Here is a 13,003-nt window from a genome sequence, read left to right as displayed (position 1 = left end):
CAGAATCACAGAATTGTAGGGGTTGGAAGGGACCTCAAGAGATCATTGAGTCCAACCCCTCTGCCAAAGCAGGTTCCTTAAAGCAGGCTGCCCAGGTAGGCTTCCAGACAGGCCTTGAATATCTCCAGAGAAGGAGACTCCACAACCTCCCTGGGCAGCCTGTTCCAGTGCTCCGTCACCCTCACTGTGAAGAAGTTCTTTTGCATGTTGGCACAGAACTTCCTGTGCTCTATCTTGTGGCCATTACCCCTTGTTCTATCCCCACAAACCACTGAAAAGAGGTTGGCCAAATCCCTCTGTCTCCCACACCTCAGGTATTTATACACACTGATGAGATCCCCTCTCAGTCTTTCCTTCTCCAGGCTGAACAGACCCAGGTCTCTCAGCCTTTCCCCATAGGGAAGATGCTCCAGGCCCCATATCATCTTTGTGGCCCTCCACTGGACTCTTTCCAGGAGATCCCTGTCTTTTTTGTACCAGGGAGCCCAGAACTAGACACAGTACTCCAGGTGAGACCTGACCAGGGCAGAGTAGAGGGGGAGGATCACCTCCCTTGACCTGCTGTCCATGCTCCTTTTAATGCATGCCAGGATCCCATTGGCCCCCTTGGCCACCAGGGCACACTGCTGGCTCGTGGTCAACCTGTCATCCACCAAGACCCCCACTTATAGGGAAAGAAAGATCTAGACATGGCAAACTTGGTTAGCTCACTGACTAACATTCATATATAACAATGCTCTACCTTCATAGACTTCCTTTGAAAATCATTAGCTTCTTACATCTTCTTTTAATTTAGACATTACCAATGTCTTTCTTCATTCAAATCACTACTGTTTAAGGCCAGGAAGGTTGTTGCATCCCAATTTGTCACACATCGCAAAACATTAAACTTTATTCTGTTTCTGCTGTATTAAATCCAATAAAATGTCTTTGCCTTCATATCATCCAGATAGCATATAGCCATGATCTAAGACCAAAAAAATTTGAGAGTTTTTTAGTTTGATGCAAAAACCTTTCACTTGTTAAAATAAATAAATAAATAAATCTTTGGCTCTGGTAACTCTTTTTCCTAACAGATGAAAGAAGCTGTAAGGCTTGCCACCATTAAAGAATACCCTCTAGCACACGGTCATTTCTTAATCTTCCGTTAGATCATCAAGAAAATAAACTAAACAAACAAACAAAAAACAGACTAAACTCTTGATCTTCTGCCTTCCATTTTAGCTATCCTTTCCATGAAGTTTTTTTTTTTTTCCTTTTGCTACAGCTATATGTGTCACTATTTTACACAAAGATGAAACGCCTTTAATTCCTCCTTATTCTTTGTTATACAGCCAACATTTGCATAAGTGTTTTTTGTGACATAATGGTCTTATTAGTTCATTTCTGAGCCTTTTTTTTCCATTACGATTTGCCTACTGGAAACTGAAAATTTCCTTACTGAAAAATAAGAGTTCCTTACTGGAATTGTTTTCACAAGCTGGCAGGTTATGATGGGATACTCAGCACTGTCCCATCTGTGGGCAGAGAGTTGCTTTCTGAGAAAAAGTTGGACATTGAGACTGCCAGTTATGTAAGTTTTATTTATCAGAGATTTCACAGTTTTCTTCCTTGTGTCTGCTGGTATGTACTTCCAGGTATCACTCAGTAAAGGAAGGCTGATTCCCAGGCTGGTAGAAAAGAGGACCTGCCCAAGTTGTGCAGACCCAAGGCATCCCCAGTCTAAATATTAGTTTTACTCTGTTTCTCCTTCAAGCATAAACATCAAGCAACTTCAGGTTTATGAACTTAACAGAGTTGCCATGTTATCCAGGAACAGTAGCTCCCAGCTCATAGAGCATACAGGGTGGTCCTGGGGATCTGGCTCCTTATGTTTGTGCATGCACCTGCAGCACGCAGCACATGCTGGCACATCCTGCTCTACAAGACCTCAGTGGGAGTGGGAACTGCTTCCTCCTGCAAAGCTGGCTAGCTGTATCATGCTTCTCCATGACACACTGTCTACAACTAAGTTCCAACAGGGATTTGAAAGAGGTGAATCTGGTGAATAAAAAATAAATAAAAAATGCAGGGCTGGTGCTGCAGTCAGGGATTTGGCTACTTAGACCATTGGACTTGCTTTGAGAAACCTGGTCTACTGGGATTAGATGGGGTCCATCTGTATGAGGAGGGAAAGAACATCTTAGTTACAGACTTGCCAAGCTGGTGAAGAAAGCTTTAAACTAAAGCTACCAGGGGAGGAGAATGTTGATGCTGACATTAGCTATTGCTGCCCATAGATGCAGCACAAAAGTATGCCAGCCAGTAAGTCAGTTTCATTAGAGGTCCAACTCAAATGCCTTTATGCAAAGTCACACAGCATAGGAAATAAGCAGGGTAAACTGTAATTTTTATCCCAGTCTCAGGGCTGTGATATTACAGTCCTCAGTGAGATGTGGTGGGATGGCTCACATGACTGGAGTGCTTGAATGGATGGCTACAGGCTATTCGGGAGAGATAGGGAAGGAAGAAGAGGAGATGGGGGTAACCCTCTACATTAGGGAAGGTCTGGAGTGTATGTAGCTTAGTTATGGCGATGAAAGGGTTTAATGTCTCTGTGTAATGATCAAAAGAAAGGCCAACAAGGAAGATATTAAGGTAGGAGTATGTTATAGACCAACCAACCGAGCTGAAGAAGCAGGCAAAATATTCTGTAAGCATATAGAAGTGTAAATCACTAGCACTCATTCTCATGGGAGACTTCAACTTCCCAGGTGTCTACTGGAAATAGGGGAGAAGGAGCAAACTAGGAGATTCGTGGAATTTATGGAGGATTACTTCCTGTCTCAGGTGATGAGGGAACTTACTAGGGAAGGTGCTCCACTGGACCTCGTGCTTGTTAACAGAAAAGGTCTCAAGGCTGATGTGATGTTTGGAGACTGTTTCAAGCACAGTGACAATGAGATGATAGAGTTCTTGGTCCTTGGGGAAGCAAGGATGGCAGTCAGCAGAACTGCTACTTTGAATTTTCATAGGGCTGATTTTATCCTATTTAAGGACCTGGTTAACAGGTCCCTTAGGAGAGAGTTTTAAAGAATGAAAGAGTCCAGGAAGGCTTAATATTCCTCAAGAAAGAAATCCTGAAGGCACAAGAGCAGGCTGGCAGGCTGTCCCTATGTGCTTAAAGATGAGCTTGTGGGGTAGAATACTAGCCTAGCTAAACAGACAGCTTCTTCTGGAACTTGGGGGAAAAAAAAAAAAAAAAAAAAAGAAAAAAAAAAAAAAAAAGGACCTTTGGAAGAATGGAAGAAGGGGCCAGTAACTGAAGAGGACTACAAAGATGTTGTGAGGTTATGCAGGGAAGAAGTTAGAAGTGCCAGAGCCCAGATAGAGCTTAACTTTGCAAAAATGTTTTTATAATTGCACAAACAAGAAATGGAAGATTAAGGAGAATCCCCATTCTTAATTGGCTGAAGGGGGGAAACATAATGACAAGAGATGAGGAAAAGGCTGAGGTTCTTACTGCCTTATTTGCCTCTGTCTTTATTAGTAAAACTAATTCTACTCAAGGTACCCATCCCATTGAGCTAGAAGACGGAGAAAAAGAGCAGACTGAAGCACTTTCAATCCGAGATGAATTGGTTAGCAACCTACTATACCACTCAAATACCCACAAATCTATGGGATCAGATAGTATCCACCATAGGGTACTGAAGGAGTGACTTGCCAAGGTCCCAGTTGACTGGGCGTTGGTGAATGTGACATCCACCTGCAAGAAGGGCAAGAAGGACGATCCAGGGAATTACAGGCCTGTCAGTCTGACCTCAGCAAAAGGGAAGGTCACAGAGGACATCTTGAGTGCCATCACACACCATGCACAGGAGAATCCAGCCAGCATGGGTTTATGAAAAGATGGTCCTGCCTGACTAGCTTGATCTCTTTCTATGAAAAGATGACCCCCTTAGCGGACAAGGGAAGGGCTGTGGATGTTTCTTACTTGGACAGTAGCAAGGCATTTGATACTATTTCCAACAGCCTTCTGCTGGAACAACTGGCTGCTCATGGCTTGGATGAATGTACTGTTTGCTTGGTGAAGAACTATCTGGCTGACTGTGCGCAAAGAGTCATAGTGAATGGAGTTAAATCCATTTGGCAGCCAGTTACAAGTTGCATTCCTCATGGCTCAGTTCTGGAGTCAGTTTTGTTTTACATTTTTATCATTGATCTGGATAAGGGGATTGAGTGCACCCTCAGTAAGTTTTCAGATCACACTAAGTTTGGTGAAAGTGTAGATCTGTTTGAGGGCAGGATGGCTTTTCAGAGGTATCTGGATAGACTGGATTTATGCCCTGAGTTCAATCCCATGACTTCAACAAGGCTAAGTGCTGGGTGCTGCACTTGGGTCATAACAACCCCATGCAGCAATATGGGCTTGGGGAAGAGTTTCTGGAAGGTTGCCTGGCAGGAAAGAACCTGGGGCTGCTGGTTAACAGCCAGCTGAGCATAAGCCAGCAGTGTGCCCAGGTGGCCAAGAAGGCCAATGGCATCCTGGCTTTTATCAGAAATAGTGTGGCCAGCAGGACGAGGGAAGTGATCCTCCCTCTGTGCTTCTGTACTGGTGAAACAACACCTTGAATACCGTGTTCAGTTTTGGGCCCCTCACTACAAGAAGTATTCTGAGTTGCTTGAGAGTGTGCAGAAAAGAGCAGCAAGGCTGATTAAGGGACTAGAAAGCAAGACTTATGAGGAGCAGCTGACAGAACTGGGGATGTTTAGTCTAGAGAAGAGGAGACTGAGGAGAGATCTCACTTATCACTCTCTAAAACTACCTGAAGGAAGGTTGCAGTGAGGTGGGTGTTGGTCTCTTCTCAGATAACAATTGATAGGATGCAATGGAATGACCTCAAGCTGCACCAGGGGAGGTTTAGTTCAGATATTAGGAAGAATTTCTGCATGGGAAGGGTGGTTAGGCATTGGAATGGGCTGCCCAGGGAGGTGTTGGAGTCACCACCCCTGGAGGTATTTAAGAGATGTGTGTCTCTGGCTTTTAGGGACATGGTTTAGTGATAGACTTGTAGTGTTAAGTGGGTTTTTAGGCTTGATCTTAAAGGTTTTCTCCAACCTAAATGATTCTGTGATCCTATGATTACTTATCTATTATTATCTATTATAACATTAGTTGTTACTTTATTCGTTAATTCATTCATTATAACATTATTTTTCCTGGGACTGATGGTAGATTAGCAAGCTTGTAGCTTTAGTATTTACCTATCTGTAGTCCTCAAATACTGCACTAATGGTCCGGTAGTCCCAGGCTCATGAAATTAGACTTTGAATGAACCAAAGATCTCTTACATAGCTTCGTAAAACATTTAGGTACAAATTACTGTCATATCCCAATTTAAAAATGTTTATCACTAACAAATATTATTTATTTATTTATTTCCCCTTAAGAGTTAACATCGTCATTCTCATATGATGAAAGTACTTCAGCCTGATGAAAGTATGTCAGTATACTCCTCTCCAAATGCAGAGGAAGAATTTTTACTGACTTTATTTACATATTTAATTACTATGAATATTTTTGTGTCTGTTTAGCTGTGGCTTTATAAAATTAATAGAATTTACTTGTCATAAACTTCAGCTTCTCCTAACTATCTTCAGCCTTGCTATCTATGGATCTTGCACTGACATCTTCAGTGCAACTCAGATTTATTTCTGTCTTATTGCTGGTATGAGCAAAGACACTATTGTATGTGTACAACATGTGTTTCCAGCTCAGAAAGCCAAATATATCCTGGGCTTCATCAAAAGGTGTAGCTGACCGGTCGAGGGAGGTGATTCTCCCCCTTTGCTCCGTTCTCATGAGACCCCACCTGGAGTGCTGCATTCATCTCTATGGCCCCCAGCAAAAGAAGGATGTGGACCTGTTAGAGCAGGGCCAGAGCAGGGCCCTGAGGATGATAAATCGACTGGAGAACCTCTCCTGTGAAGAAAGACTGAGGGAGTTGTGGTTGCTTAGCCTAGAGAAGTCTATGGGGAGATCCTTTCAGTAGCCTTTCAGTACCTAAAGGGGGCCTACAGGAAAGATGGGGAGGGACTCTATTGTAGTGACAGGTCAGGGGGCAATGGCTTTAAACTATGAGTGTAGATTTAGATTAGATATAAGCAAGACATTCTTCACTGTGAGAGTGGTGAGGCATTGGAACAGGTTGCCCAGAGAAGTTGTGGATGCCCTCTCCCTGGAAGTGTTGAAGACCAGGCTGGACGGAGCTTTGGGACACCTGATCTAGTGGAAGGTGTCCCTGCCCATGTCAGTGCCATTGAAACTAGGTGATCCTTAAGGGTCCCTTCCAACCCAAAATATTCTATGGTTTTATGATTCTCAATATACTTTATATTTCCTCATTTTTCATGTCTCATACATTTTTATATTCTTTCACTTCCAATTGCATTTCACTTTTCTACTGAAACAAACATGCTTAATGGCTAAAATTGGCCTTTTCTGGTTGTAAAATCATGGCAGTATTTAAGGACAATCTCTTAAATTCTTTTTAAGTATAGGTATTCTTATTTTTCTTCTAATTTTTTCCTTCCATACAAATTTGTTAATCCTTTTCCTCTTTGGGGATGTTTAGCTCTTCTGAAGTAGTGGCTAGAAACATGCTTTTGACCATATTAAATGGTCAACTTTGGCAACCACCAGATTCCAATCCAGTGATTAACTTGTCTTTATTCATCATAAGGAAGTTCAAAATGTATTTACCTCATGTTGTATGCAATACTTTGTGTCTTAGAAATTGTACAGTGTTGAGAAGCTCTACTAATGTTTTATTATGGGTTGCATGACATTGCTGCCGACATTTCAGAAAATAAAATTTCCTGTTAGAAAAGGTATTTGTTTTAAAAATTTCCTCATCTTGTACCTCATCAAGATGACCTCCATCTCTCTGTAAAATGTGGACCATCTCTTTTATAAATTGTCTCACATGCTGTATCTCACACTTTTGCTTCTGAGAGACAGCTAATGTAGGTGTCTACATGTATGCTAAGATTCCAAGCATTCTTTATAGTCAAAGAGAATCTAGAAAATAGAGTTATGAAGCCTAGACTTAGCTCTCCTTAACACAAACACCATGACAGGATTTAATTACATAAATTCTAGTATTATTTGAGATATTATGAGATATCCAGGTCATCTGTATAGGTTATGAGAAATGGCTTAAAGATCTGTTCTATTTTCAAATGGCAACTGATGACAAAGCATAGTAATTCATATTACATAATAACAAAATATCTGTGTTCAGGCAATTGCCATTTATCAAGGTGCTTCATTTAGCTGGTGATATGAAAACATCTACTGCTGTCAGATATGTCCTGGACTGTCCAGCACATCCACATCTCCACATCACTGGCAGTTATGACTTAAGATCATGAGATCTTTTGTTGTTTGGAAACAGTGGCAGGAAATCAGGTATGTCTAAGTAATCTAAAATTACTTTAGATATGTTTGGGGACCTGATACTTCACTTGGAGCTCCAGTCCAGGAGACAGCCAATCTCTTAAAATAAGGTAATATGCCCACTTCGTGGAAATTGTTTGAATGGTATTCTCTCCAACAGTTTTCATTGCCAATTTATATTAGCTGAGTATTCAGAACAATATCTGCATTCATATATGATAGAAATAGTGTCAGGCAAAATGAGATGTACAAGGTACAAACCTGGAGACAGTCAGGATCTGTTGTCCCAAAGGTATCTTCCTTTTTTATGGTTTTTTTTTTTTTTTTTTTTTTTTTTCACTACCTAAAAGTATAGTTTTAAAAAGGGCGGAAGGGGTAAAAGGTCAAACAAAAATTTAGAAGACAGTCTAATATTTCCATTAAGTCATTACTTGATTCCTCAGTGAGCTGTTTTCTTTTATTTTATTAAAGTCTTTTAAATCGCTTTCTTATATAACTGTATAAGTTAGAAAGGACAGAAACAGCTTACAGCTTTGAGATTTGCATCATAGGCTTTCACAGGCTTATTTTGAATTTAAACTAGACTGCTTAAGGTCTAATTTGCTCTTCATCCAACCCAGGAAGAGACAAGATAGACCAATATTTCCTTCATCCCATGTTGATGGAGGAGAATATATCACTTTCTAGGTATAGGTTTCTTCCTCAGCTCCCATAGATCTTAGAGCTTTCTCTACTCAGTCTGACATATTTTTCCTTACCTCTTCATATATTTCAAATTTCAGGAAACACTTCACAATCATTTTGGTATAATTATGCATCTGTATATTTCTATACATGTATGTCTGTTTGCTAAATGGTAAACAGATTTGGCCTCACAAATGGACATAACAGATATCTCTTTGACTTCCTAGTAGACTCTTTCATGATTCCTTAATATTTATAGTTACTTTTTCATATATAAATATATATTATGAAATAAAATGTAATTACATTTTCAGACACCACATTTTTGGAATAGTGGTATGTATTTAACCTAGAGGGAGTTTCTTCTTTCTCTCTTCAAAAGCTGGGTTGTAATTTCTCTTGGATCATAAGTATGGAAAGTAAAATATTGCATTCAAATACTGTAACTCCTCCAAGCTTTCAGTCAGATCAGAACTCCATGTTATTAGCTGTTGGTCAACGACAAACAAAGACAGATGTAAACTTTGCCATGAAGGGCTGAAGAAGGCATTACAACTGACTGAGAAGAAAAAATAATAATAAAGGAAAGCCTTCATAGAGCAAGTAGGTAACAAATTTGTCAATATCTGGATAGGCCAATGCAAAATATGAATAGAACCATATTACTGAATATGAGCATGACACATTTCCCATTTAGTCTCTACTTACAATAGTAAATCAGATAGTTCCTCTGGCATTGACAAATAATTTATTACAGTATTAATTTATTTAATTTTAGAATTTATCTAGCCTGAACTGAACAATTCATAGCCATGGTCTGTGACTTACTATTTTCAGCATGTTTAAAGGAAGCCATATAGTTTTGTGGAGTGAGATAGCCTTAGAATAGAGATCGGGCTAAGCTATACTAGCTAGTAGATTCCAGAGCTGGAAAATGGCATGATTTCACTTAATAGTAAAGACACATCTTTAAACTCTGAGCTATAATCTGGGCTTTCAATATAAAAATTAACATTCGGGTCCTAAAGTGTGTTGACATTAGCTGATCCACAATTTGACTTTATCAAATTATTATTTCATTATTTTCATCATTTCTCAAAATTTCTGTGTTTTCACGTGTGTGTGTGCATATGTCACTCTTGCTTTACACTGAAATTCTGAAGGAGATACATGGATTATTTGCAAAAAGGGAAAAAATTCTACAGAAATAAGATCTGACTCCAAGTCTTAAAAGAGTAATAATTTTTAGATGGAAAAGCTGGTTTCATAGAGGACTGTAGACACAGACTTAGAGACAGCAGTACCAATAAGACACACTATAATTTAGGTTATATTCATATCTCATATATAACTTCATAATGGCTAGCCAGTTGCTGTATAGCAAAATCCATTGCTTCTATTCCAATATCCTGAAAGCAGAATGAGATCTTGTTACCATAATCATGCATATTCATAATAGTTTTGCTGGTAAACAGAAGGGTTTTACAAGTGTTAAAGTGGTTAAATCTTTGCAACTGCTACAGAATTTTGATCACAACAGAAATGAAATAACCCTGAGAGTAGCCAATAGCAGAAAACAGTATAAACAAGGCAATACATTAGAAAGTCCCACACCATATTTAAAAGAATACTTGATGAGGCCTTCCTCTCCATTTTTTTTGCTTTGTTTTGTTTTTTATCCCACTGAGGTTTAGTCTCCCCTCTTTCTGTGTCTTAGTAAAGAGGTTTCTTGAAGCATGCAAGTGATGAAAAATGACTAAGACTAGTACTGAGCACAAGTGAGAGACTGCATCATGTCCTGATATCCAGGCCCATCAGAGAAGACTTGTGTTGTCTCAAATTGTTAACTTACCTAGGGAAATCAGAGGAGGAGCATTCTTTACAGGCCAGTGGGGAATAGATGGTAGGTAATGGCCTGAGACATTCTGACCTCAGGGCATGGTGATGTAAAAAAGGTGTTTGCTTTACCAATAAGAGTAAAAGCTCCTTGAAAGCCCCCACTAATGTCTTGTCCCACATTCACATCCCAAAACATTTTCAGAAAAGGTATGTGCTTTTCCAAGTCTTGGAAAACAGGGTTTGGGCTACTAATTCTCTCAGGTGATGTTGAAAACTTGAATCTGTGCCTATGTGCCTCTAAGCCAAATAAAGATCATCTTGTCTATGTCTGAACTTCCTGCTAAACTTGGAGCTAAGAATGTGCTTGGAGAAGACCTCATTGATTTTTCATATTTCAAGGCTGCAAAACAGGCTGTTGGGAGTGAATGGGGGCTTTTCCAGGGTCATATATGCCAACATACATGGTTGGTCATAGATGCCAACATACATGGTTGGTCATAGATGCCATGGATCTAGGCCCTGAGCACACCAGCAGGCTCTGATAACACTGACAATCCCAATTCATATTCTCTGGCCATGTTGCCTCTATCCATTGACCCAGCAGCTGTATTTAAACTCAGTCTCAAAACCCAGCTGTGGACATGCTTTAGATGGTTTTCTACCTTGCCAGTCTTGATATAGACTTGTCATTTGAGTGTGATCAAGGATGTGCCTCCTATTTGCAGATCTGTCTCTGGACGGTTGGCCAGCCCTCTTTACAGTCACTGAACCACTCTGCTTTTCTTGATCAGGTGCTATGGGACTGTGCACCTTGCTGAGGAGGATGTTGTCCTGCCTTGTGTGACCACTGGTGGAAAACAGAGACCTGCTGTTCCACCTGGACTGTCACAAGTTCATGGGCCAGATGGGATCTGCCCCGAGGGTGTGAGGGACTTGGTGTATGTGATTGCTGGGCTGCTTTCCGTCATCTATCATCAGTCATGATCATCCAGACAGGTCCCGGATGACTGGAGACTTGCTAATGTGACACCCATCTATATGAAGGATTGTAAGGAGGACCCAGGGAACTCCAGACCTGTCAGCCTGACCTTGGTGCCAGGAAAGGTAATGGAGCAGGTCATCTTGAATGCAATCACACAGCATGTGTGGGACAGTCAGGGGATCAAGGCCAGTCAGCATGGGTTCATGAAAGGCAAGTCCTGCCTGACCAACTTCATCTCCTTCTATGACCGGGTAACCCATCTGGTGGATGCAGGAAAAGCTGTTGACGTAGTCTACCTAGACTTCAGAAGGCCTTTTACATGGTCTCCCACAGTATTCTCCTGGGGAAGCTGGCAGCCCATGGCTTAGACAAGTATACCCTTCGCGGGATTAAAAACAGGCTGGACAGCAGGGCCCAGAGAGTGGTGGTGAATGGAGTGAAATCCAGCTGGTGACTGGTCACCAGTGGTCTCCAGGGGTCAAGCTGGGGCCTATCCTCTTTAATATCTTTATTGATGATTTGGATGAGGGAATTGAGTGCACCTTCAGTAAGTTTGTAGACGACACCAACTGGGGGGGGGCAGTGTTGACCTGCTGAGAGGGTAGGAATGCCCTGCAGAGGGACCTGGACAGTTTGGATCGATGGGCAGAGGCCAATGGGATGAGGTTCAACATGGCTAAGTGCTGGGTCTTGTACTTTGGCCACAACAACCCCATGCAACATTACAGGCTTAGAGCAGAGTGGCTGGAAAGCTGTGCAGAGGAAAAGGATCTGGGGGTGTTGGTTGACACTCTCCTGAACATGAGCTGGCAGTGTGCGCAGTTGGTGAAGAAGGCCAACGGCATCCTGGTTTGTATCAGGAATAGTGCAGCCAGCAGGACCAGGTTAGTGATTGTCCCCCTGTACTCAGCTCTGGTGAGGCCGCACCTCAAGTGCTGTGTTCAGTTTTGGGTCCCTCACTACAAGAAGGACATCAAGGCCCTAGAGTGTGTCCAGAGAAGGGCTACGAAGCTGGTGAAGAGTCTGGAACAAGAGTCTTATGAGAAGCCACTGAGGGAATGGGGGTTGTTTAGTCTGGAGAAGAGGAGGCTCAGGGGAGACCATATTGCTCCCTACAGCTACCTGAAAGGAAGTTGTAGGGAGCTGGGGGTCAGCCTCTTCTTGAAGATAACTAGTGATAGAAGAGGGAATGGTCTCAGTTGTGCCAGGGGAGGTTTCAGGTTGGAAGTTAGGAGAAATTTCCTCTCAAAAGGAGTAGTTAGGCATGGGAACGGGTTGCCCAGGGAGGTGGTGTAGTCACTGTCCCTGGGAGTGTTTAAGGAAAGGCTGGATGTGGTGCTTAGGGACATGGTTTAGTGGGTGACATTGGTGGTAGGGGAGTGGTTGGACCAGATGATCTTGGAGGTTATTTCCAATCTTAATGATTCTATGGTTATATTCAGTTGAGTATTGTAGCTGAAAATGAATAATAGGTTCAAGTATGGTATATCTTATATGATACACTTTAATACTATTGAATCCATAACAAAAAGAGCTGGGAAAAGTACTGGACATTTTCTTGTTTTAATGTTGAATATGAAAATATAAAGTTTTCTGAATTGTAGCCGTTTATGCAGAGAAAGCCATATATCTTCTATTGTCCATTTTGCCAATTGCTAGAAGCAACAAAACACACTAATTCCAAAATATATTTGTGGATATAAGCACAATATCATATCATGTATCAGAAATGATAATTTGCAAGTCTATTCATCCAGGCTTGGGCCAAATTCACTACTTGGGACAAATCTTTGTGTCAGATTGTTCTGACATGTTCTGGAGGTGGTTTAGGTAGTTTTTTGTTTGTTTATTTCGTTTGATAGTTTAAAAGCAGCTTAGGCCATGGGTGGCATCTTTCCTTCCTTCCTTCCTTCCTTCCTTCCTTCCTTCCTTCCTTCCTTCCTTCCTTCCTTCCTTCCTTCCTTCCTTCTCTCTCTCTGTCTCTCTCTCTTTCCCTCTCTCTTTCTCTCTTCCTCTCTTTACATCTCTTTCTCTATTTCTCTCTCTCTCTCTTTTTT

Source organism: Cygnus olor, chromosome 1 (assembly GCF_009769625.2).
Source record: "Cygnus olor isolate bCygOlo1 chromosome 1, bCygOlo1.pri.v2, whole genome shotgun sequence".
NCBI classification, from domain to species: domain Eukaryota; kingdom Metazoa; phylum Chordata; class Aves; order Anseriformes; family Anatidae; genus Cygnus; species Cygnus olor.
Note: the sequence above shows the minus strand (reverse complement) of the source record.